We start from the raw sequence: 25043 nt of genomic DNA, 5'->3' as shown, positions 1-25043 counted from the left end.
AGAGAGAAACATTGCCGCTTGCCTACGAGAATTATTTGCAGCAAGAAACCTAGTACCTCTAGTTTGTTCCCAGTGGGTGTCCTTGACCTCACGTATCAGTAAATATGGGATTTGATAAAGGTAAAGGTGGTGGGTGAGGTATCAAAGTGTGCTCTCAGGAAAGCCGGGTCCTTTTGGCTTAGCTAGATGGTCTTTTCTTTTTTGATATTATTATCTTTTTATTATTTTATTGTTAATGTTTCATTAAAGTAGCTTACTTTCTTTTAAACCTAAGTCTCCTCTCCCATCCTTCTCTCCCTGAAAGGAGAGGTTGGGAAGAGCATCTCTCGTTTGTTTCAGTGGCCGTTCCGGCCCAAACCACGACAGTGGTGCAGGCACTGGTTGCACAGAACCCTTTGCATGGGGCGTCTGGCGCCGGGGAGGTTTGGGGATGGCGATGGGCAGCTGCCCTGTCGGAGGTCCACACGTTACCTTGTCTCCAAACGCAGGTCTTGCTCCTGCTTGAGGGGCTGGCAGGCGCTAGGCAAAGCTGCCTCTTGTTGTAAGCAGCTTTCCGAATTGATCGCTTTATTATGGCAGTACGTCGCTGGTTTAGCCGTGCGGCTCGCTAGGTGAACGCCGGTGTGAAATCTGGAGAACCACCCTGGGAGGAGAAGCCCAGCTGCCGGGTCGGAAGGTGGAGTGAGATGGTGGGATTTTTTACCTTGGAATTTGTCCTTCCCGTTTCTTCTGTCTCTCTCTTTTGGATCATTCCAGAAGACTGAAAGTTTTGGTTAATTATATGTGCTTAAAGGGAAACACTGTAATGTAGTTTCCACGTACTGGAGCATTATTCTTGTACAGCTGGAGCTGGCAGCCTTTCATTCCCTTACCACCTCCTTTTCCTCCTAAAAATAGCAGCACACTACAGTGGGATTACAGGAGAGGCAGAAGAACGTTTCCTGAGCAACAATTTTTGCCGGATGGTGGTTGTGGCAGCACCAAGAGCAGATTTTGGGGGCAGAGTTGGAGGGAGATATAAATAGGAACAGAACAAAATGGGACAGAGGCAAAACCGGAGTTGGGGGGAGGAGGAGGCTGGTAGGTGGGACGGACGACGAGGCTCACTGGGCTCTGTAACAGCCTGCTGGGGGAACTGGGGGCAACCTCAGCACTGGAATGGTTTAGGGGCTGCGGAGACAGAGCACTCAGCAGCCCCGTACGGGCAGCAAACTCACAGTGCGGGTAGGAGGCGTGGGCAAGATGACCTAATTTCCATCACTGATTTCTATGATTTATTAAAGAGTTTTGCAGGCTCTCTTGTTGGAGGCTTAGAGCTGGAATTTGAGACATGGCAATTAGGAGGGTCCTTTAACGCTGTGCCAGCACACTGTCAGGGTTTGATCACTTACTTGCAGGGGTAGCGAGCTGAGTGTGGGTAATTCTGCTCTCCAGCAAACAGAGGTGGTGGACAGGGTCTGCTCCAGTTTGGATCTGGTACTGACACTGGTTTACATGATGCGTTCCGTTCTGCCCCCAATGCCATTAAAGCTGTATGTAGATTATGCATGTATATATAGTGACAATAAATAATATATTAATGTGCTATAGTAGATATCTTGGGAAAATTAAAAAAAAAACACACCACCACCCCCAACCACTTCTCACGCCCCCCTTATTTAATGGCAACCTCAAAAACTAGACAATCGTTGATTTGTCTTCGTTTATTCCAATCTTGGGAATTCCCTTTCCACTTGTTGGGTTGGCAAAGCAGAGCCAGCAGACAATGCTTCCGCCCCCAGCAGTTGTCCCAAGTCAAGGAGAAAAGACAGCGCCCACCTCCTTCATCAATATATTTAAATATATTCAACTAGGCTTTCCGTCTGCATAAATCGTGTGCCTACTTGCGTTAGCAACTAAATATACCACGCAGTTATTGTGGTGGTGAAATACTGATTATGGCTAAGGTTACTTGAAAAGAATGCTTTTCTCTTGAAAATGTTGATGTTAAGGTTATTATTTCTAATCTGTACCCTCTGACCACAGTGCTTGCACAGCCGAACGAAACCATCCAGAATTTCACATTTGAAGTTTGAAAGTGTTTTATCCTCGTTTGCCAGTGGTGTGACACAGATTTCTTGACTTGTTCTTCATTGTGCCAAACCCCAAACTATTTTTCTTACGCTCACATCATATATAAACCATGAGTATTGTACTTTGCAGCCTCTCTACTAACATGGTAATGCAGAGCAGCAAAGCCCGAGGGGACAGTGATTGAATTAAAGATGCAGAGCTGAAGAATAAAAAGAAGTTCCTTCTTTTTAAGTTTTTACCAACTTCCCACCGCTGCACTATAGGAACAGGCATAAAATGTCACTTGCCGGTATAGGGCAAATGGTGTGGGTTTGGGGTTACCCACGGAGTTAAGGCAGATGTAGTTCCTGCGTTACGCTGGCCAGAAGGATGCCAGCAGCTTCTGTAACAGGAGTGTCTGTGATAAAATAAACTCTCTGTCTGGTTTTGGACTCCCTCCCTCTTCAGCTCCAATTTTATTTTTACCTGTCTGCCATGCGGACATGATCATTGGGTTTTCCCTATCCCTTGTTGTTCTGAATCACCTCACCCCAGCAGCAGCTTGGTTATTGCACTTCATTTTGCTGTTTGCCCATGTCCTGCCTTTTCCATCATCCGAAGCGCCGCTTCCTAGCTCTTGTCAGTGTTTCTTCTATCTAAAACCAAGGGAGCTGGTGTGAAAGAAGATGCCCCTGTGACCTTCTGATCCTGTGATGTGGCTTTGAAGAATGCGATCAGTGTAGTTATGCTTCTGTCTTCTAAACAGTTTGTGGAAATTGATACAAGCGTTTAATATCTCCATAGATTTGTAAGAAATCTTGCTGTGCTTTTTTTTTTTTTAGTAAAAAGAATGCTAGCATGCAATAGACGATGCAGCAACAAGCCATTGTGTTATAAAGATAAAATTTGCGCTAAGAAGGTATGTGTCATTCTCTAGCTTCCAAGCAGTTATAAAAGGATAAACCAGATATATTTACTGCATACTGCATTACATAGTTTACTGAAAGTGCTTTGCTAACTTCTTTTAAGGCACGCCAGGGTTATCGTTTTTTCCTAACCCGTGGAACTGCCAGTCTGCTTCCTTGATAATGTCCTCTGCTCCTGGGATGTTGTTGTAAGAAGAAAAATCGCTGCAGGATGGGACTTGGCAAACAAATCAAGGTCTCGGCCAAGGAACTGCATTGTCTGTTCATTTTCTAAACAAAAGTAGTTCAGCCAAAGGCAAGTGTTTTGTATCTGGTTTCCACTGGCTGTATTTTGATTTTGTAAAGTAGACGTGATAGGCAATTATTTCTCCTTACATGCCGTTGTTTCAAAAATTCTAGTGGTTAAATATTTCTTAATTAAATGTTGGCTGCTGAGCCTGAAAGAAACTGTCCAGAAATTCAGAAGGGATAGCACAAACATTAACAAGAGTCTGAATAAGTGTTTACATGATGAGCGGGATTATTTCCTACTTAAGAACATACTACTTTGAGCAGTGGGCTGAGCAGAAGTCGCTCTTTGACTAGTGGCACGTTTAAGACCAACATCTTGACATTCTCAAGCAAAGAATCGTGCTTTCTGGTGGCATTTGGCCTTCATTTTAAGACCTTCTATATAACCTACTCTCCGTAAACCTAGTATTCTGAAATTGTGGTGTATGGGAACCCCATTTTAAGTTACCATGTGGAAATTTTTAGAACTTTATTTCTTTCTGAACTCTGGTTAGACACATAATAAGGAAATTATTGATCAGTAATACCAGAGAGATACAAAATTAGTACCTAAGAGTATAGTTTAATGTCACTTTGGATGACAGCTCTGCAAAATGCATGGTATCTTCCAGATACCATGGGCAGGGCATCATGACAAGTGTATTCTGTTAGAAAAAGGCAACTCCTTGAAAACTTAGCGGGAGCTTGGAGTATTTATTGCCTTCCATGGGGAAAAGAAGTAGTGACTGGTAATGGGTAAGGCTTTCATTCAGGAGTGAGTGAAAAGCTCCTCAAGCTCCTTGGTCCTCCCTGCCAGGGCTGCCTGTACAGGACGAACAGCTCTTTCCAGGTGCAGATAAAGCCCTCAACTTTGTTTCTCTGTTGCCTTCCTTGAGAACCGCAGCATTTCTTATCGGTGGGGCTGCCCAAGGTCTTCCCCTGCTTCAGAAAAACTAAAGCTTGGAGGTAGCAGCGGGGGCAAGGACAGAGGTCCCGAGCCAGCTTCCCCATCTCAAGGGTGTTCTGAAGTAGCTCCTGGGGCTGGTGACTGACTGACTGACTGCTCTGCTTGATCCTTTGTTGTAGGCGCCATGAAGATTAATAATTCAATTTGTCAGGTGAAAATTTAAATTGCATCAGTCACACCTCTTGTCGAGTTATCCTGTGATTAAAAATGACAAACAGTTTTCAATGAAACGCAGTTTTTGCGTTCTAACCTCTGAAAGCATATGTATTTGAAGCTTAAGCATGTCACGTGCACTCTTCAAAATTCACCTTTAAAATGATACGTTTAATGGAAGGAGGGAGGAAAGTTTCACCTATAGTTTAGATAGAGCTGAAAGCAAATTAATTTCTACTTAAAATGTTGACCTTTCTTGCCTTGCCACTAGGAAGAAGCCATAACTGCCCAAGCTTTGAATTTTTGCACCTGTCTGGTATGATCTCTTTGCTGAGCAGCGGGGCTTTGAGACTTGACAAGGCCCAAATGATTAATCTTCTGGTAGCCTACCAAAATAGCCTTACAGTAGCCGCTGAATCCTGCGCAGTTACTGAAATCTTTTGCAATATTAAAACCTTAATGGGAAATTGTTAACCTCAGCCAGCGGGCTAAAATTGAAAACAAACGCGTTCCTTTCCTGAAGGTGCCGCCGCTTTGTATAAATAGGAGATAACAAGGCTGCAGCCTTCATCCCCTCTGAAACCAGCCAGCAGTTGCCGAAACGCGAGGGCTGCATCTAAGCACTCAATTTATCTCTTGACACGTGAGGCAAAAGGCGAAGCCAAAGCACGCTGCAACTCCTAAACAAGTTAAGAGGAGACATGGGGGTGGCTGACCCCCAACATCCCCGCGTCTTCATCGGCAGGCGATGCGAGTACGGCGGGCTGATGGGCTGTCAGGGTGGCCGGTGGCCACTGGCCAGGCATGTTATGAATGGAGCCCGCTCCCTTTTGGCAATGGTAGCACTTTGACGGTCGAGCAGATGTTGCCTTGGTCTGTAACGGGTAATATCTGGAGACGTTGGCTCCTGGTTTTGCAGTGCATGGAGTTGCAGAGCTGTGGGATTGAGGATGCCGTGCATGGTTATCCAGCCTTCAGGCTTGGAGTGGGGGAGCTTTGTGGACTCAGAGGCTGAGCAGATGTCCCGGACATAGAATCATAGAATTGCCTGGGTTGGAAGGGACCTTTCAGATCATCTAGTCCAACCATCAACCGAACTCTGACAAAAAACATCATGAAACAGTATCTCTAAGCACTATGTCTACCTGTCTTTTACATACCTCCGGGGATGGTGCCTCAGCCACTTCCCTGGACACCTGGGGCTTGCAAAAGAAAGACAAGTTTCTGGTTGGCTGGTGGGGTTTTCTTGTCCTGGATCTACAGGTTTGTCATGTAGTGTCACCCAAAAATACAGTGTTTCCTTCAGACATCTTCTCCCTTCCTTTTTCACCAGCAAAGCTGGTAATTTTCTCATAGAATATCAAGTCCTCTTGAACACTGTAACAATAGCATCAGGCAAAAATGTTGCCAACCATCTCTGCTGTTCAAGTAATCGTTTCCATGAGTGTGAAAACTGGATTTTCAAGATTGAAGTGCTAACCCCAATTTACTGTTGCAATCTGAAGAAAGATATTTGGTCTCTCATTCCGTTTATTCAGATTCTTAATTCTTTCATCTCAGGGCTGCTGTTTAAACTTTGGGCTTGGATTGAACAGCTTTGTCAGTGATGGTGGTGATTATACAGCTCTTTTCCAGTGTATTTTCCATGCAAAAAAATGGAAGCACTTGCAGCGTTTATCTGTCAGTTTTCAAGCTCTTTGCACTCCACCTATTGGCACTATAAAAATGCATTAGTTTAATTATTAAGATAATACTATTCGGCCATTTAATTTCCCTAGTGAAAGATGGGACAATTTGTAAGTGAATGGAAGGTTTTTAGCCTAAAACCTGTAAGTGTAAGAGGCTTCGGTCCTAGCCCATGGTCTTGGAAATTGGAAAAAGAGCTTTTTAGTGACTGCTTAGAAACAAATGATGGATATTGGTGCCATCTCTGAGCGCGGCAGCTGGAAAGTTTAATTATAGGCTGGAAAGTCAGTTAGGGATTAAGGAAAGTGTTAGCAGAAGGGGTGAATGTTAATGACAGCTGTTTGCTGTGGGCTTCAGGGAGGCAAAGTACATATAGAACATAAAGAAAGTGTAGGGCCAAACATACGCTGGCTTTGAACATTCAAAAACTCCAGGTCACTTGTTCCTTGACACGTGAACCTGGTTTGTATGAAATCATTTTAATGGCTCACACGCACAGAGAGGTGTGTGTAGGGAAAGGGGCGGGGGGCAAAAATTCCTGCCTTTGTTTCAGAGCCTTCAGCACGGGCGAGCTTGTGTTCGCTGTTGGAAAATGGCACCTGGGCCAGGGATAAATATAAACCGGGAGAGAAGCACGAGCCTGTGTCCGCATTAGGCAGGGGGCATCGGCCTGAGAGAAGGAGATCCCTACAGTGAAATGTTGGGGGCTGACAACCTGACATCCACGTGCTTTGCACTGGCTTTACTCTGGTCCCAAGGCTGCCCGTGTCTGCCGAGACCCGCACATCAAAACGAGTTAGAAAACCCCATACCACCAGGGCCTGCGGGGCTTGTAAGCACGCTGTAGCTCGTGTTGCAAACCCACACTGGTTGTTTGAGGGAAAATTCCAGGTCCTTTTACCTTTAAAAGTGTGTAGGTTGGGAAATAGTTCTGCATCTGCTTAGAGTACCTATAAATTCTGTTGTACAGATCAGACACCGCTGCTGAGATTAATAATGGTGCAAATTGCTAGGACAGTTACAGTCCTTACAGTGTTAAGGCTGAATCAGTCTTCCCTTTCTGTCACTTTTCTCAGGATTGAGTTTAGGTTTTTTCATTCAAGTACATTCACTGTGGTCTGAAAATAGCTGCTTTTTTTTTTTTTTTTCTCCCCCTCTTCCATGGTACAGGTTTTTTGCTATATAAATTTTGTTTGAATGAGGAGGAGTTGGAGGGGATGTGTGCCAGACTTAAACTTGCTATGTGCATACGTGACTTAACAAAACTGCTCTCTAACACACTACAGTAACTAGAATTCATCCTCTGAGAGGACTAAGAGTGATAACATGAGCCATCTTTTGGGTAAAAAAAAAACAACAACAAACCAAAAAAATCCCACAACACCAGAAAAACCCAACTGCAAACCACCAAAAATCCATACCCAAAACAAAGCAAAAAACCCCCAAACACCCAAAAGCAACCAAATAAAACACACCCTCACCCCACCCCTTGTAAAAACCAAACGAAAAATCCAGCCTTTTTGCTTTGAAGAGTGTTTAAAACAGACATGCAATAGCGACTTGGTGCAGTTTCTATTCTTATGTCAAAGTGTAATAGCATATATGGAGAAGTTTGGGTTTATCCCTGTTGTAAGATTGTCTTTTATTCAGCTGCAGTAATAGATCTGCTGTACCTTACAGACTGCTGTGGCCTGGGCATTAAAGGAAATAAACTAAAGGAATTGTCCTCCCTATAAAATCCAACTAATTTGAACATGTGGCATTATTTATAATACACTTCATAGATTTATAGCTGTACATGATCTTCCTTGACAATTAAAAGCTTGTAGAGCAGAAAAGTGTGCCTTGTTTAATAAGGTACAAAACTGTCCCGTATGAAACTTCTGTATGTTACAATGCCAAGATTGTTGCAAAAAGGTAATAATTCAGTCTTTCTGCAAATAATTCAATATGACCGGCCATAATGAATGTATGGCTGCAGTGTATAGGGTAGTACAGCCAGCGGCTTGAAAAATAACCACGTGATCTTATAGAATCATGGAATGGTTTGGGTTGGAAGGGACCTTAAAGATCACCTAGTTTCAGCCCCCTTGCCATGGGCAGGGACACCTCCCACTAGACCAGGCTGCTCAAAGCCCCATCCAGCCTGGCCTTGAACACTTCCAGGGATGGGGCATCTTCATGCCAAAAAATTGGTAGCTTTTGGGTACTTGCCAATTTTGGTTACAAGTGGAGCTGGTTGGCGGTGAAGTGAAGTGGCCGGTTATCCCACCGATGGTATTTTCTGTCCCGGTGGGTGCAGGGGGCTGGGGCATCACCCAGTGCTGGGTGGGTGCCGTGGCACCGCAGGCTGCTGGCTCCAGCTGTAGCTCAACTGCTTCCTGCTCGCTGGGGAGGGACAAAGGTATTTCCACCTCTCTTTCTTGGAGGGCTTACGGTCCTTGGGAAGCTCTCTGGCAATGGAAAGAAAGCGCTTCCTGCGGTATTTAGTATTTAAAATGCTGGACAGGAATTCACAGCAGGCGTTTCCTTTCCTCTGAAGTGTGAGCGGAGGGGGGGTGGGGTGGGGGGGTGGAAAGAACAAAAAGCCCCAATAAAATACGGCTCACTTTGGGGATGGTGAAACTGCGTACTTGAACCTGTTTTACGTAAGGTTATGTCGGCGTAGGTCAAGCAACACGCTGGACTGCAGATGAAATAATAAGAAATAAAAAGAACCCTCATCTTCCTGAAGGCAGTATGCTTTTACGAGACCATAAAAGATTACAAATGGGGGTGGAACAGGGAAGAGCCTCGAGTATGTGTGTTTTGGGAGTTGTGCCCTTTATTGTATGCTTGCGTGTGAGTGCGTGTGTGTGAGCAAGAGAAGAAATCCTCAGCTTGCTCAGTCCGCAGGCTGCTGCGGTTTTTGGGGTAGTTTTGGTTTAGTTTTTTTTTTTTTTTTTCCCCAGTTGATTCTTTCATCTCCCCAGCTCAGAAGAGCCATTAATTACAGCTGTAATTCTCAGGCTTAGATGCGCTTCTGGGTACAAAGGACGTTGCCATGTTTCTGGTCTTATTTAGTACTAATGGATTAGACAAAAAAAAAAAGCCTCAGAACCCCACCCTGAAATATTGCAAGCTGCTTTTCTTCTTAAGAACTCCTAAATATCCAAGTCCACACTTACATCCACTTAAGCAGGCTTGAACTAGCTTCTCTGCAAGTTTTCAGTCGTCTGACTGCCAGCCATTGTCTAGCGACTGGTTTGAATGAAGTGGTATCTTATATTGGCCTGTCAGCCCCTTCCTTGACATGGTGTCCCCGTGGCACGTTTACTGTCGGTGCCAGGGACAGGAAGAGTAGATGTTCTCCTCAGTGGTGTGACGTTGGTGGGGGTTTTGTTCCCTCTTAGGAAGCCAGTATTGAAACTGTTCTTCAAATACACGTTAAAGGAATCAACCTCAATCAGTCTTTCGATTTTCTATTTTCCGTGGACATCTAGTTCATTTTGTGAGCGTATTAAGATGCCCAGATTAACCTGAAATTGCAGTCTTTCCCCACCATTTAACTTTTGGTTCGATAAGGGTTGAGGCAAACATTTGCCAGCAGACCGAAAGGGACCTGACACGTCTGCTGCAAATAACTTTTCTCCAAAAGCACTGCTTGTGTTGAAACAGTTTGGGTTCTGGCTTGCAGCCATGGGTTCACCTAAGCATATTACAAGAAGTGACAGGTAGACAGAAGTAATACATATTTTAATGTGCTTGACTCGGCTAGAGACCATAAAATGGGGTAGACTAGACTTTCCTTTCCCAGCAGATGTGAGCTTGCTCCCAATTTATTAATAAGTTACGACGCAGCCAGCACTGCCGCTCGGGTCACCTTAATGGCCCTGAGGCTCTTGAAAGCAGATGACAATGTCAAGTTCCTGCGGTTTTTGGAAGATGTTCTCAGCTCCTCTGAAACGGCTACAGAAAACACGCTGAGGGGGTCAGCCCAGCCAAATTGCTAATGCCCTTAACCCCTGCCGGGGACTGAGGTGACAGTCTCTGCAGTGGGTGTTTCAGCAGTGGATGGAAGCTACAAGTGAAATTGGAAATGTTTCCAGTTGGTACTCCCTGTTATTTGAATGAATTAGAGAGTATCGTGGCTTGAATGTACGTCGCATGCAGGGAGCCACAGTTGTTCTAATATAAATCACGTGCACTCTGCCACTGAAACTAGATCTCGTACGTTAATAAACGCTTTACTTAGCACAAAAAAAGGAACTGTTTAAATAGAAAATGAAAAAAAAAATAATATCTACCTAGTAGATGGTTTTTTTCCTTACTTTTTATTTGAATATAATGTAGTTAAGAGAGTTTTCTTCCACTTGGGAGATCTCTAGGCAGGAGTTTGGAGAAAACAGTGTGGGATTATGAACAGATCAAAGGTTAAAACTAAGTTGGTGAGTGTCATAATATGGTGAAAATACTGAACTCGTTGCTACTAGGAGGTATAAAGAGGAGTATTGTTTTCAGACATAAAGCCGTCCTCGCAGCCTGTTCAGCACCAGTGAGCACAGTTGATCTTCTGCTGGGTGGAGGGTTTGGATGCTATTGCTGGGGAACGAGGTGGACTGATGGGAAGGAGAACAGAGGAGAGAGAAAAGAGCCTGAGAGAGGACTAAAAATAGGACTGGCCAGAAGAGGCAGAGGAGAGGGTGGTCGGAGGGGCGAACGGCAGCTGTCTGCAAGCTGCAGAGCCGTGTTACACATCCACCGTCGTCAGGGCGAGGAGGAGTGTGCCTACATTTCAAGTAGGAGGAATTAGGTCAGACATTTGGGAAAACTTTCCTAAACAGTAAGGCTTGGGAATCAACGGAATAAATGGCCTGTGGGGAGCACGGAAACTTCAGCACTGTGGGATTTTAGTAACAGTTGACATAAATATATACCAGGTAGAGTTTAGGCAAGGGGGGCTGGGACGGGGACCATGAAGCACTGATACAAGACACTTTGAAACGATGAGCCCCCTAATTAAAACCCAGCACGTATCTGACGTGCTTGTTTTGCTGGTGGTGCTTTTGGCATGCTTGTGTGGCTGTATCTCTCCAAAAAAGTTTAGTGCCTGCTGCAGTAAGGATAATTAATGCTGTTCTGGAGCTGGGGGAAGGATTAATTGCTTTCTTGCTTCTTTGCAAACCTTAAAAAAAAAAAAAAAAAAAAAGAGAGATTTCTTAAGGGTAAGGTTTCTGTGGCCCCAGCTGTGGTGAAACACATGCCTATAGCGAAGGCGACGGCGGGCAGCGCGGGTTGGACCCCAGCTGCAGGGTACCGCTTCCCCAGGGCTTTCAGCGCATCCAGGGAGGGGGTGGATTACTTCATTCATTTTTTAGTTCAGATGTAATGGCCATGTGAATATTGGCATGGAGATTTCTGTCCCCGCAGAGAACAGACTGCAGAGCGAAGAGGGGAAGGAGAGGTGAAATGCAGCTCTTGTTTTTTATCCTAGTATCAGCCATAGCTACTAGAAGAAATTTTTGGTTGTTGAACCGGAATTTTTGATGAAGTAGAGGGTAATTCTCTATATTTTCTGCATATTTATTAGCTTCTGAGAAGGACGAGTTGTGCACTAAGATACCAAAATTATTTGATAAGTTAAACTTTGAAATTATAAATGCCTTCTTGGGCAAATATTTCCAGTAAGGAGCGAGACAGTTACCTTTTTTTTTTCCCCCCCTACAGTACCACGTAATGTAGACTATAAATAAATCAAACTTTACACACTGTGATCTTAAGGGTACTGAAAGAAATGGATTGGCATAAAATAATCAGTAGATAAAATGCACAACTGTACTTTATCACATGCCCAGAGAGTCTTGCCTTGGTTCCTGTACAATGTCAGGAGGAAGGCTTGGAAAAGCCACTGTTTATGGACCTGTTTTAGTGATTTGGGCTTTTCCTGGATTTTCCTGGTTAGGATTTTCCTGGATAGGATTTTCCTGATTAGCACATGAGACAAGTTTGAAACTCAGCACACCGAACAGAACTCAGCACACCGAACAGGGTCTCGTATCGAAGTCTTTAATTTTATTTCTGAATTGTAGGATTCTCCCTTAAATTAAGGGGGATCATTTGGATTATTTATGACCTACCAAATTAGTGGTTTGTAGCCTTAAAAACACACTGTCAAATCTTTACCAGAGCTACGCATAAGAAAAAGTACGTGGGGAAGGAAATAATTTAGCTTGTAAAGTCATTCATCCCTGAGTTTGGAAATAGCGGCATCCAGCTTAATTACCTTCACTTCCGCTTTCAAATGATCAACTTGGTACGGAATAGATTTTTATTTCTTTTAAATGCTCAGCTCCTGTTGAGTAACCTAGGATGATTTCTGTCACTTTCTTTTTTGAATCCCCAATGATTTAAAAGCTGCAAAGAGTTTTCTTCCTCCTTCTGCTGCAGGAGTTTATCCGTTCCCTCTCACTTTCACTTTTGTGATTAAGCTAAATCACTGCCACTTTCTTATTCTCTCCCTCCCTCCTTTCCTCCCCCATATTTTTCTGACCACTGTCTTGCAGGGGCACTTCAAGCCCCTTGTCTGTCCCTATTGCCCCAACACCATCTGTCCTTTCTGAGCTGCTGTCACTTCTATGTGTCTTAAGTCCAAGATAGTCATACACATTGAGGAGGAGTTGCCAGATTCGGTGACATCCATCTTCAGAGACAGCGTAATCCGCTATGGTACTGGGTCAGGAGTATATAGTGTAATTACTATATAGCTGTATGTATAGCTTTTCAGGGTTTAATAGGTAAAAAGGGTAAGACTGTTTTCTTTGTCAGGCTGTATTGGATGCCGGTCTTCAAATCCTCGTAGTTCAGCGTAGCTGCACAGATGGTGAAAGGTTTTGGCTTTATCGGGATGTTACGTGAAGATACAAAAAGCTTGCTCTTAATTCCTTGTAGAGTTCATCGTGCAAAGGACCCTCGGGACTTAACTAGAATGTGCACGAGCTTCCCCTGCTTTGAAAACACGTAACTAAAGCACGTAACCAAAGCGTAACCAAAGCTGGTAGAGAATCCCACTTACTCAGTGATTTTTAAGTGAGATCGCTCTACTCCGCACATGCCTGGATCCACCGTCAGTACTCTGGTCGTCCGTGCGTTTCCACTCTGACCGATTCGTTCCTAGAAGTCCCGGCTCCCACACCATCTGTAGGTCTTGGTTTGCATCCAGCACGTTATTTAACAGCTGGTGGCTTTGAGGCGTCGGGGCCGACTGCTAGTTAATGTGCACTTGAGTTTTGGGGAGGGACGTGCTGAACTGCATTTTTGGAGCTGGCAGTTTCTCCCGGTCAATGGTTCCAGCACGGCGTCGGCTGCGTAGGGGCGGGAGGGTGGTTTTGGGGTGACGGTAGAACCTGGAGCAGAGGTGTCACGGGCTGGCTGCTGGTGGCAAATGAACGGTATTTTTGTAATCTGTAGCAGGTAATTAAAGCGCTGGGGAGCATGGGGATCCCAGAAGAGTTTAAGTATAAAAAGCTGTCTGTCTGATGCCACGGGTTTGGTTGTTCAGACTCGCAAGTTTTTAATTTGTTTGGGGAGCCAGTGGTTTCCTGATGCGGTGCTCCAAACTGGCAAGTCTATTACTCGATATTGCAGGGTGTGTTTTACGTTCAAAGCTGACGTGAGCGCCCAGGAGATTAAAATCTAAATGCGAATTGAATAATCCATTTCAGAAAAACAAAAGCTATTACGACTGAACACGCTGTGATGCCTCGTCCTGTAGCCTTACTGCATCAGACCCGTTTAATGCCTTCAAAAGTTGAAAAATGGAGTGTAAAATTAGTATGATATTTAGGGGGTTAAAAAAAAAAAGAAGGAAAAAAAAAAAAAGAGGAAGATGAAGTAGGAGCGCTTTCAGCCCCAGGCCTCAGCACCGTCACTCCCCTCACACAGAGCCACCCTTATTTAACTATCTAACTAGGACCCAGTATGGATTCAGGGGTGGTTCCTCTGTTTGTTTGGGGTTTTTTTTGCTACCTGTGACTTCTTCCTTCCATTTGTGTCTGCCTGAGTTGGAAGTTTTCCCAATTATTTTAATCCAGTGTTCAGGAAAACCTGCAGCTCCCTTCCCGGTGATGGAGAGCGGGCGCTGGTCTGGGATGCCATGGGGGAAGCCACCGCTTAAGCGCCCTGTCTCGCACGACCCGTGTCGGACACCTACCTCCAAGAAGAAATGATTGATGACCCTTTTGGAAAAAAAAAATTAAAAAGGCTCCATCCGTGCTGGGCAGGTTTATGGAAAACGCTGTGGTCTTCTGAAGCTGAGCATGCTTCAGGGGAGCAGTTCGTGTGGGCTGGGGACGGGGAGCTGGGAGCAGAGCTCTTGGACACAGCTAACCTCCGTCTTGGTGGGACAGAGCAGCAGCGGAGGGTGGAAACGGCAGTGGCTGGCTGGAAGAGGCGTTAGCCGTCTGGCTCTAAAACATCTGTCTTTGTCCGAAATGCCTCCTTTTTTCCATCTCCGAACCATGCTGGATGGAGAAAAGGCTACAAAAATGTAAAAAAGAATCCCCCCAAACCCATAAATATGGGGGAAAAGTATCCATTCACTGCAAAAGCAAAAAAAGGAAATAATTGTAATATTACCTCGCTTTTGCAAATTATAGGCAGGGGAGGGTTTAATTCATCATCATTGAGAAGTCCTGTGTGACTTTTTCAAGCACCACTCAGTAAAATAAAGCAAAACCCAACTAGTTTCTTTGCTGAATTCTACTTAGTTAGATGTCCAGGAAATCAGAAAAGCCGTGCCGATATTTTCAATTGTAGTTCCTCATTGTTTTGTTTTACTTCGTAGGCTTTTACATCACCTGAGCTGGAAAGATAAATGTCTGGTGGAGGGGGAGCAGGAAGCCCTTGGAGGAGAGATGGGCTTGATGCTCTGATCAGTACCTTGCCTCTCTGATCCCCTTCTTTCTGTGAGGTTGGGCAGGTCACCAGCTTGGCAGCGCTGGAGCACAGTCTATTTAGGTAGCGTATGAAATAGAAAATATTGTTCACAGGTGTTACAGTATTTTGGCCTGAGGGTAGTGTGATAATGTAGCACACCTGCCATGTGTCAGCAACTCGTGCAATTCCTTTTTTTTTCTTTTAATTTTGAATCAATTCTATTTTCTGTTCCATATCAGAGAATACGAACTTAAACGATCTGATGCCTGAAGCACACTCAGGCTCTGTAGCATTAAATACAACTTTTAAATAGCGAATGATGCACAGGGGGCCCCGGCGTGAATGCTTGGCTCCAGAGCAATTCAGAAATGTCAAAACCTCACGTATATGTAACCCAAGTAATCAAAGTCACTTGTCTGCACAAAATCAGGGTATGCCATTGAGGGCTCTTTCTTGCCTATTTAGTTGCTGAATGAAATATTTATCAATCAGTTGTAATCACAGCACTGCAGGCAGTTTTGTTGTGTTTTCTTTTGGCTGGATTTATATTTTTTTTTTTAAATTGAAATGTCAAAAAGGTGAACTCGGGGGTGTTTCTATGCAATTCTCTCATGACCAGCATCTGTGGGATGCTTCTATAGTCTCCATTACTGGTTCCTTCATTTCCTTCTCCTCCTCCTCACATCTGCCCTGCCCCCCCCCAATTTCCTGTTGCTTCCCAGCATGCTTATTTATTGAGTTATTTGTCTATTATTTCTGCTCCCCCTTACCTTCCTGCAATCGAGTATTTGGGCGGATTAAAGCTTGTCAGTGGGCAGATGCCTTGCTGAAGTCTGTTATGAGTAGCAGTTTCTTATGTTTCTCAGGAGTCCTGCTTTTACCTTTTTTTTTTGGGGGGGGGGGGTTGTATTTGGTGTCGGTTTTTTCTTTTTTAATGAATGAAATAGCTGTCAGGCTTGGGTTTAATCACTGTGCTTTTCTATAGTTACACCCAGCACTCCCAGGCATGTGTGCGATGGCCATCTTGTTGGGGGGGGAGGTTTCTCCTAGATGGGAGCCATCTGCAGGAACCGTGTCATGAACCCACATGGGTGGCAGTGGCCACGATCCCGCTTTTGGAGCTGGGGGATGAATCCTGGCAGTGGGAGATGAGGGGGGGCAGAGCCAAGCCACTGTTTTCTGCAGGGAAAGGTGCGGGGGCAACTGCACCCTGTGTGTGGAGACCTCCACAGAGCATTTGGTGGGAGAATGCAGTTGCCTTCTTTCTCCGGTAAATCCATGTCTGCCCATGGGGAAAACTGCTTGGATCAGCAGGGTGGGAAAGACCAGCCAAAACGGGTTATGGTGGCCTGATTTTTCTTGTCCTGTTCAGAAATTAGGGTAGCCTTGGGGTGCTCTCGGTGATATGACCTCCAAAAGGTGATGTGGTGTCTTCAGCACGTCAGTCGTGCTCTTTGTAAACCTTGTGTGCAGGAGGGGCAACAGAGATTGCAGTGATTCTGGGGTTTATTGTTGTGGGAAGCCACCCATCAAGAGAGCAAAACGGACCCGGGTAATTTCACTGAATCATAGAAATGAAAGGTAAACAGGAAATAAAAATGTTATCCTGCGCTTCCAGGTGCTCTGAAGCAGAAGCAAATATATGCATTTTGTGAAGTCAGAGTTGCCAACCCAAGTGGAAGGGGTAGCAAAAGCAACAAAATTTTAATTGCTTATGCTTTATAAAGTAGCAAACAGACAATTTTGCTGCTGCTGTTTATCTGTACATAAGTCACCAACGATGACTCCACACAGCTATAGATAGCCTCTTCTTGACTGTGATTATAGTTGATGCACCATCTACTGTAAATCCCACTTGATGCCAATCAATTTCTTGCTCCGCTGTTAGCAAATGCTTGATTATTTTCTGTCTGCAAGAAGCTTGTATGTATTGCAAGGCTCTCAGCAGCTCCCCTCTGTCTGTTCCCTTTCCCAGGATAAACAAATTCAGCTCCTTAAACCTTTTTCCACTGGTCACGTTTTCTAAACCTATTATTGTTCTTCCTGCTGTTGTCTTGGCATTCTTTAATGCCTATTTTTCAAAAAATATGAAGCCCAAACTGAAATACGGTATGCCACATACCTTCTCCCTGGTGCCGCAGAAGGCAGAACAGCTCCAGCATCATGTCACAGAATCACAGAATGGCCAGGGTTGGAAGGGACCTCTGGAGATCATCTAGTCCAACCCCCCTGCCAGAGCAGGGTCACCTACAGCAGGTTGCACAGGAACGCGTCCAGGTGGGTTTTGAATGTCTCCGGAGATGGAGACTCCACCACCTCTCTGAGCAGCCTGAAATTTGTCTTGCTTAATGCGTGACTTCAGACCCTCATGCTGCGTCATTCCTGCTGCCTAAGCCATAGGCAGCCCCTTCACTTTTCACTACTGACGTCCCCACTCCTGTTGCTGTTACCCTTACAGGAAGGTAGTAAGATTTGGCATATATATATAGTTTTCTGTCAGACTGCTTTTCTCTTCTTTAAGCCTGGTGAGGATGCCAGGAGCCTGCCCCAGCCTCCCCTGCGTGATGCTGAGCACAGATCAGGCACTCTCCCTTCACTGATGCTCAAAGGGCTGTGATTCCTCAAATCAATAAGTTCTCACAGGTTGTCATCATGCTACTGATAACTGTTCGCAGACTAGGGTTTGGGTTTTTTTGATCACTTGCACGCCTTTTTTTTTTCCTTTTTTTTTTTTTCCTTTTAATCATTTAAACTATTTCTGTGGTTCGCTCATGAAAAAGTCATGTGGGGCTGTTTTAAAAGCCTTTCTAAAGATAGGCTCTGTCGTCTGTACTGCTTCCTTTTTATCAGCCTGGACAGATGCCCTGTCAGAGAGTGAGAGAGGCATTACACTGGTTTGATGTGAGTTTTTGATACATTCATGTTGACTGTTTGTTTTGGTTTTTTCTAATCTTGCTATTTTTACAGGATTAGAAATCCTTTAGCAGTGTACTCCAGCAACTTCTCTGGTATTAAAAATACGCTGTAATTTCTGGCTTTTCCTTCCCCACCTTCCTTTATAAGATCGGGTGCTGTGTTGGGTCTTTTAATTTTTTTTTAGACCTTACCTGGCCTCTCTGGCATCTGCGAGGAGGTGGTTAATGGCTGAGAGATGATTGCTGGTAGGTCACCAAGCACTGTAGGGACATTTCCAGTGGTTCCTGTTGACTTGAAACCGCCTGGCTTATTGATGTGTTTGCTCTGTTCGTCCCTTACTCCATCCAGCCTGTGCTTGCTCATCCTGCACGTCAGGTGAAAGATGCCCTGAGTATCTGGTCCTAGCTAGCTGCTGTGAAATGAGGCACTGAATAATTCAGCCTTCCCTGTGTTCACTAACAGGCTGGTTTTCCTTCTAATGTATTTATAGACTCTTTTCTTATTGTTTGCCACGTCTCTTGCTGATTGTAAGTCGCTTTGCATCTTAGTCTTCATTTCTCCTTTTATGTTGATGATGGTCTTTTGTGTTCATCCCTGAGTCATGTGTCCTTGGTGCTGCTTTGGTGTACGAACCCTTTTTGATATATATATCTCCCCACCCCCGTTATTTAAAAGTTTTTGAGGTTTCCTGTCTCCACGCTTGCTAGGCAGAGGATAATCTCTCCAGAACTACGTTTTCTTTTGGTGGTGATGCCAGAGAGATGCATGCGTACCTGGGGTGGGGGAGTTTTGGGTCTTTACGGGTAATTCAAGTCTGAAATGGCCTTTTTGTCCCTTCTGAATGGGGTGTCTCCTCCATCTCCTCTGGATTACATGATTCCTTCCTCAGACGTTGCCTCCATTTTTCCTCTTTCACCTTCATCAAGAAACTCTAAAGACATCAGTATTGTGCGCCTTGCTAGGAAGCCAAAAATATATTTTAACTCATGCTAAGTTTTTCAATACCTCCAACCAGCCTTTTTTTATTATTGCTTATTAACAAAGAATCACAGAATGGTAGGGGTTGGAAGGGACCTCTGGAGATCATCTAGTCCAACCTCCCCACTAAAGTAGGTTCACCTAGAGCAGGTTGCACAGGAACACATCCAGGCGGGTTTTGAATATCTCCAGAGAAGGAGACTCCACCACCTCTCTGGGCAGCCTGTTCCAGTGCTCTGCCACCCTCAAAGTACAGAAGTTTTTCCTCATGTTGAGATGGAATTTCCTGTGTTCCAGTTTGTGCCCGTTGCCCCTTGTCCTCTCCACTGGGCACCACTGAAAAGAGCCTGGCCCCATCCTCATGACACCTGCCCTTTAGATATTTAAAAGCATTGATGAGATCCCCTCTCAGTCTTCTCTTCTCCAGGCTAAACAGACCCAGGTCTCTCAGCCTTTCCTCATAAGAGAGGTGCTCCAGCCCCTTGATCATCTTTATAGCCCTCTGCCAGACTCTTTCCAGTAGTTCCCTGTCCTTCTGGAACTGGGAAGCCCAGAACTAGAAACAGTACTCCAGATGTGGCCTCACCAGGGCAGAGTAGAGGGGGAGGATGACCTCCCTCAACCTGCTGGCCGTGCTCTTTTTAATGCACTGCAGGAGACCATTGACCTTCTTGGCCACAAGGGCACATTGCTGGCTCATGGTCAACTTGTTGTCCACCAGGACTCCCAGGTCTCTCTCTACAGAGCTGCTTTGCAGCAGGTCAGCCCCTAATCTGTACTGGTGCATGGGGTTACTCCTCCCCAGGTGCAGGACCCTACACTTGCCTTTGTTGGACTTCATTAGGTTCCCCTCTGCCCAGCTCTGTAGCCTGTCCAGGTTTTGCTGAATGGTAGCACAGACTTCTGGTGTGTCAGCCACCCTTCCCAGTTTTGCGACATCAATAAACTTGCTGAGGGTACACTCTGTCCCCTCATCCACATCGTTGTTGAATATGTTGAGTAAGACTGGACCCAGTACTGACCCCTGGGAAACACTGGTAATTACTGGCCTCCAACTGGACTCTGCGCTGCTGATCACAACCCTCTGAGCTCTGCCATTCAGCCAGTTGTCAGTCCACCTCACTGGCCACTCATCTAACCCACACTTCCTAAGCTTCCCTATGAGGATGTTATGGGAGAGAGTGTCAAAAGCCTTGACTGAAGTTGAGGTAGACAACGTCCACTGCTCTCTCCTCATCTACCCAGCCAGTCATGTCATCATAGGCTATCAAGCATGGTTTCCCTTTGGTGAATCCATGTTGACCACTCCTGATAACCTTTAACACCAATCTGTCCTCCCTGAAGTCTCTCTCCCACACCTATGCTTGGGCCCATGGCTTGTTAAGATCTGTTAAGTCATTTAACTTGGGCCGTGCTGTGCTGGCGTGGTAGCAGCTCATCCTGATGCTTAGCACCTTTCTCCATTGGTTTTTCTCATGTCTCTCTCATCATTCCTTTTTTGACTTTCTTTTAATGTTTTTTTCCATGTGCTGAAGTCTAGTGTGTTTAAGTTTATGTTATATGTATGTGGTTAAGGTGCGATGCTAAACTCAGTATAGCCAGTGTATTTGTGAGTGAAAGGATAAGGGTTATACTTGCGGGGCTGGAGCCTCACAGCCGTGTTCGACAGATGGGGGGGTGAGTCCTCAAGCAGTTTGATGAAAACAGTTTATATTTCAAGCTGAGAAGTCAGTGTTCTGGCATGTATTCTTTTCTTGAAACATATATTGACATTTCTGTTACTGCTCGTAGCGGCAATATTGTTCTCCATATGCTCTTCTCATCAGCATCTCATCGTTATTGGATAAATATGTCTCTCATTATGCAGAACATTACTTTTGAAGTATGGAATCATTATTTTGTTATGTAACTCCCAAATTTGGACCTTTGCAGTGATTTATAACAATCTTCAGAAATTACAGTAATTAAAGGAGAACTTTCCACAAAGAGAATTAATTAGATCAAAGAAGCATTTAAATGTAAATCATTAATCTGTGCATTACAGGAAACAGTTAGTGGCTATGTATAGTTCATTTAATTGTACTTGGTTCAGTTTTGTTTTGTCATTACCTCACAATTTATTCGGAATTAATTTGCAATTTCTTCTGTAATGTGATTTCCGTTTGCTTAATATAGCAGATATTTTCACTAGCATTTATTTATATATAAATAAAGGTTTGTTAATGACTGCTGGGTTAATTAAAGTGCGGACTCTGCTGTCAATTAGCTGTGAATTTTGTTGCTGAGTAGATGCAGCCCAGGCGGTCTGTGCTCTGAGAAAGGGAGGCAAGGAGTCAAATAACTTGTTGGATGTATGGATCTGTACAGTAGATTGTGACTGTCACTTGCTGGAGGGGAGCAGGTGACATACCCTGGGCTTTGCCTGCTCAGAGAGTTATTAGTAGAGGGCAACACGGTTTTGGTTCCCATATGGAGAAACGGAAATGATGTTCCTTAAGTCCATAGCAAGTAATTGGTAACGGAAGGGATAATCTCCCAAGTTGCAAGATGTTGGTAGCTGTAGGTAACGAGGACTTGGGCGTGTTGGAAGGTTTTAGGACGTAGGCTTTGCGCAAGCGGTTTGCAGGGTTTGCAATCCGTATGTAATGTCCTTACTTTGTATAGTGTAAGGGCGTGAAAAGATTTCTCTTCTGTGATTTGACCTCATAAAAACTTAATTTAAAATATGCCATGTAGTTTTTTGAAGGTGAGCTTTAATCCTGGACACTATATTAATGTTTATCGTCCCTTAATTATTTTTTGCAGTACTCTCAGTTATATTTTAAAACTTTACACTGGTGAAAGTACAGACATTTTTAATTTAATTTTTAACTCTTCAACACAGATTAAAATAAGCTAGTTCTTGGCATATTTTTTTTTCCTTTAATCAAAACACTTGATTTTTCATTCTGAATGAATTCTGTAGCCAAATAGACCTTAGCCTTAGACTATCCAGTATTAGCAGCATCTGTGTTAGGTTTGGACTCAGCTAATCTTTTTGGAGTCTTTGAATATTGGGTTGTAAGCCAAAATTTAGCTATCCAAGAGCACATCTGGCTCGCATAGTATTACCTCATTTGTATAAGGTAGTGCTCTTGGTTTCTTTTCATTAGTTTGTTTTCTGTTTGCTGGAAAGGGGAATTTGATACAGGGGTTTTGCTGGCAACAGAAAGTTCAAGGAACTTCAGTGATTTCTTTCTTCCTGTACTGAAATTCACGTTAGAAGTCATGGTTTTGTTACATAGCGAGGTATAGTAAATAAACTAATAAAATAATAAGAAGAAATTCTTAGCAATTATGTGTGTTTGACAAATGTGTAGACAGTAGTGGCTGTTCTGTCAGGTTTGCTGCATACAAACAAAGGTAGAGTAATATTTATGTTGTTAAATTCTTTAAGATTACTGTTATTTCTTCCAATAAGTGAGTACCTCTTCCTAGAAGGATTGTTGTGCCATTTATAAAAAATGAAATGCTTTTAAATTTCTTTTGGATAAGCAGCTGTTTGCTGAGGAAGGTAAAACAAACCTATTGGTTTGCACTGAGAGGAATGTTGTTTCCTGCCTTGTAATTTAGGTATTTTCAACTTGCACTAGATGGAATGAGATAAATCTTAACAATACAGTCACCGGAGGAGTTTGGAAGAAATTGGACTCAAAGTGTGTTTGCTTTGCTTCTATTTATGTCTCTAAGATAACAGCGTGAAATCAATAGTATTTTGTTCTCAGTATTTGTTATTAAACATATTAGTATGCGTAGGGAAATAAAGAAGACATTTGGAAATGGGTAACCTTGGGTTAATTAAATCCATCTGCTGTCTGACTAATGACAGGAATATTGTATCCAGGGAATCACTTATGCTAAAAGATTTGATAACGCACAAGAAGTTTTCTAACAAAGCACTCTTAGAGCAAGCGAGGACTCATGTGTAACTGGAGAGAAAACCAATCCCAGAGAGTAACTCACAGGATTGTGGGGCTCTGCTTCGTGCGGGAATGCCCCAGAAGAACTTGTGAACTGCATTTGTTGTTCCTTGAGGTGCAAAGTAAAACTTGTTTTCGTCTCATGCGACATGAAGTTGTTTTTTATGGGGCTAATTTAAATGTCTGTGTTTCCATGCTTACCAACAGCCAGGTTACAAACGTTCATTAAGAAAGAAGCTATATAGGGTGCAAAAATGAGCTTCCAGAGATGCAGTGGTGGCAGCCGAAGGAAGATGGGCTTTTGAGATTCAACTAACAATCTGGTCCTACGTAGATTAATGCCACAAGATACTTGGGGTGACTCTTTCCAAACAGCAAGTACGATAGTTGTGTTCTAGTTACACTGCTCTAACGCATATCAATAGGAAAAAAAATTTAAAGAATCCTGAAGACTTTGTACAACTTCCATACGTAACACTTTGTATTGATCATCTATACTGTTTGGAGTTGTTTTATTAATTATTTTATAGCTGTAAGTTAGGTTTTTGTTACTTAGTAATTCTCAGTTTCTGGAAAAGAAAATGAAGCACATATTTTTAAAAATTGAATTCATTATTTGATTAATTTGCATTTCATATCTTCACACACTTGTACAAAACATGGTTTCAGATTGGGTGGAAAAACTTACAAAGCTTGTAGAGACCTGAGTGCTTTCAAAGCAAGGCAACCATAATAGCATCCGATGAAGAATAGTTTATTCCATGTTGATCTGACAGATGGGCAAAACAAAACTCTGAGAGATTAACATTGTTCTGCAATTTAATTTTTAAAGCATACAAAAAAGAGTGGCTTAATAGAATTGAAAATGGAGGATGGGTTTGTTTGATCTACATCGGAGAAACTTGTTTAGGCTTCCTTCGTAGCCAGTCAGACGAAGTCGTGCTAGTATGTGATTTATCGCAGCTTAAAGCAGGCATCTAAAATAGGTCAGATGAATTGCTCTGAAACGTCTGGTTTTCTCCTCTGCGTTTAAAGTGACCATCCCAGCTGTGGACATCTGAAGCTTGATGAGATGAACGCCTTCCTGACGGTCACATTTTAAAAGACATGAGTTAATTATTGCTTTTTGCAGATGCCAAAGACAACTGTTTACGCGATGCATTTTAAAGAGTAATTTTGATATAACTGTGCCAGTCTGAGTGTAGAAATTTATAATGTATTCCTAAACAAGTGTGTCACACTTCAGTACTTTGAAAATGTGGCTTGAAGCATAAATCAGCATAAAGGTGCTTTCTAGTTCTGCTTCTGTGTTGTGCTGTTTTGGCATGCAGGAGGTAGGAACGCGCCCCCCCGTCCCCACACATGGTGCAAAAACTGAGTGCTGAGTGCTGGGCACTTTGCTGTGTTCACTCCAGGGCTCAGCCTTGAAAATCCACAATATATAAATGAGCTTGAAAATAGTAATTGGCCTCATTTAAAACGTTTTCTGTCAAGCAATGTCACTTATTAAACATTTAACTAAAAAAAAAAAATCCTGTCATTTTTTTTGGTGCTCTTTAATAACCCTGTTTCTACTAGTAAACATTGTAGTGTACGCTAGGAGTTGACAGTGACTTCCTAGCAGATAAATTAGCAGATGTATATTCTGTGGAACTACTTACGATTACATAGTAGCTATGGTTACCAGGATAAAGAAATCGTGGCCTGATGATGAGCAGAGATAGATTGCAGCAGAATGTTTTGTTTTCGAGTTGCTTAAAAGCAAAATACTCAAGGATAAGTCCATGAGGACTAAGAGTGTACAAGCAACAAACAGTAAGAGCAGACTCTATTTACTGAACTGGCACAGTCTGCTTTTTCAAATAGTTGTTTTGATACAAAATCACAGTATTTTTTAAAGTTGGGGTTTGCTTCTATATAGTATGAGAATTGGGTGCCAACCACATATTTGTGATGAAACTATTTAATTGAAACAGTTAAGATTTTGATTGAGTATTGCTGATGTTTTCATTTTGATTTAGTACTGGACTAAGTTAAATTCAAAAAGCCTTTTCACATCCAAGGAAAGTCATATTCACTTTATTTTAAATCTAACACTTAGAATGACTTAATAGACATATTTATCTCTTCTTTCGGATGCTCCAGCATTTAGAAAGAAAAGACAGAAATGTGGGCGCATTCAAGCGGGAAGGACAGAACTGTGCTTAAGAACAGTTGTATGTT

General features: G+C 43.4%; 1 protein-coding gene across 7 annotated transcripts in view; it reads left to right on the top strand.

Moving 5' to 3' along the window:
* The window catches only part of EPB41L3 (erythrocyte membrane protein band 4.1 like 3), a 101120-nt gene that overhangs the window by 5631 nt on the left and 70446 nt on the right, over nucleotides 1–25043 (top strand). For 2 of the 7 annotated variants that reach the window (XM_054192574.1, XM_054192575.1), the window contains exon 1: nucleotides 10777–10832. The exons of 3 other annotated variants lie outside the window; for them this stretch is intronic. The gene's annotated coding sequence lies outside the window, so the exon portion shown is untranslated. Of the gene's footprint in view, nucleotides 1–10774; nucleotides 10833–25043 lie in introns of those variants that run through there. 2 more of the 7 variants (XM_054192573.1, XM_054192576.1) reach the window with 2 other exon arrangements.

The sequence above is a fragment of the Rissa tridactyla genome, chromosome 2 (assembly GCF_028500815.1).
Source record: "Rissa tridactyla isolate bRisTri1 chromosome 2, bRisTri1.patW.cur.20221130, whole genome shotgun sequence".
In the NCBI taxonomy this organism is placed as follows: domain Eukaryota; kingdom Metazoa; phylum Chordata; class Aves; order Charadriiformes; family Laridae; genus Rissa; species Rissa tridactyla.
This window is presented reverse-complemented; position numbering and strand designations above follow the sequence as displayed.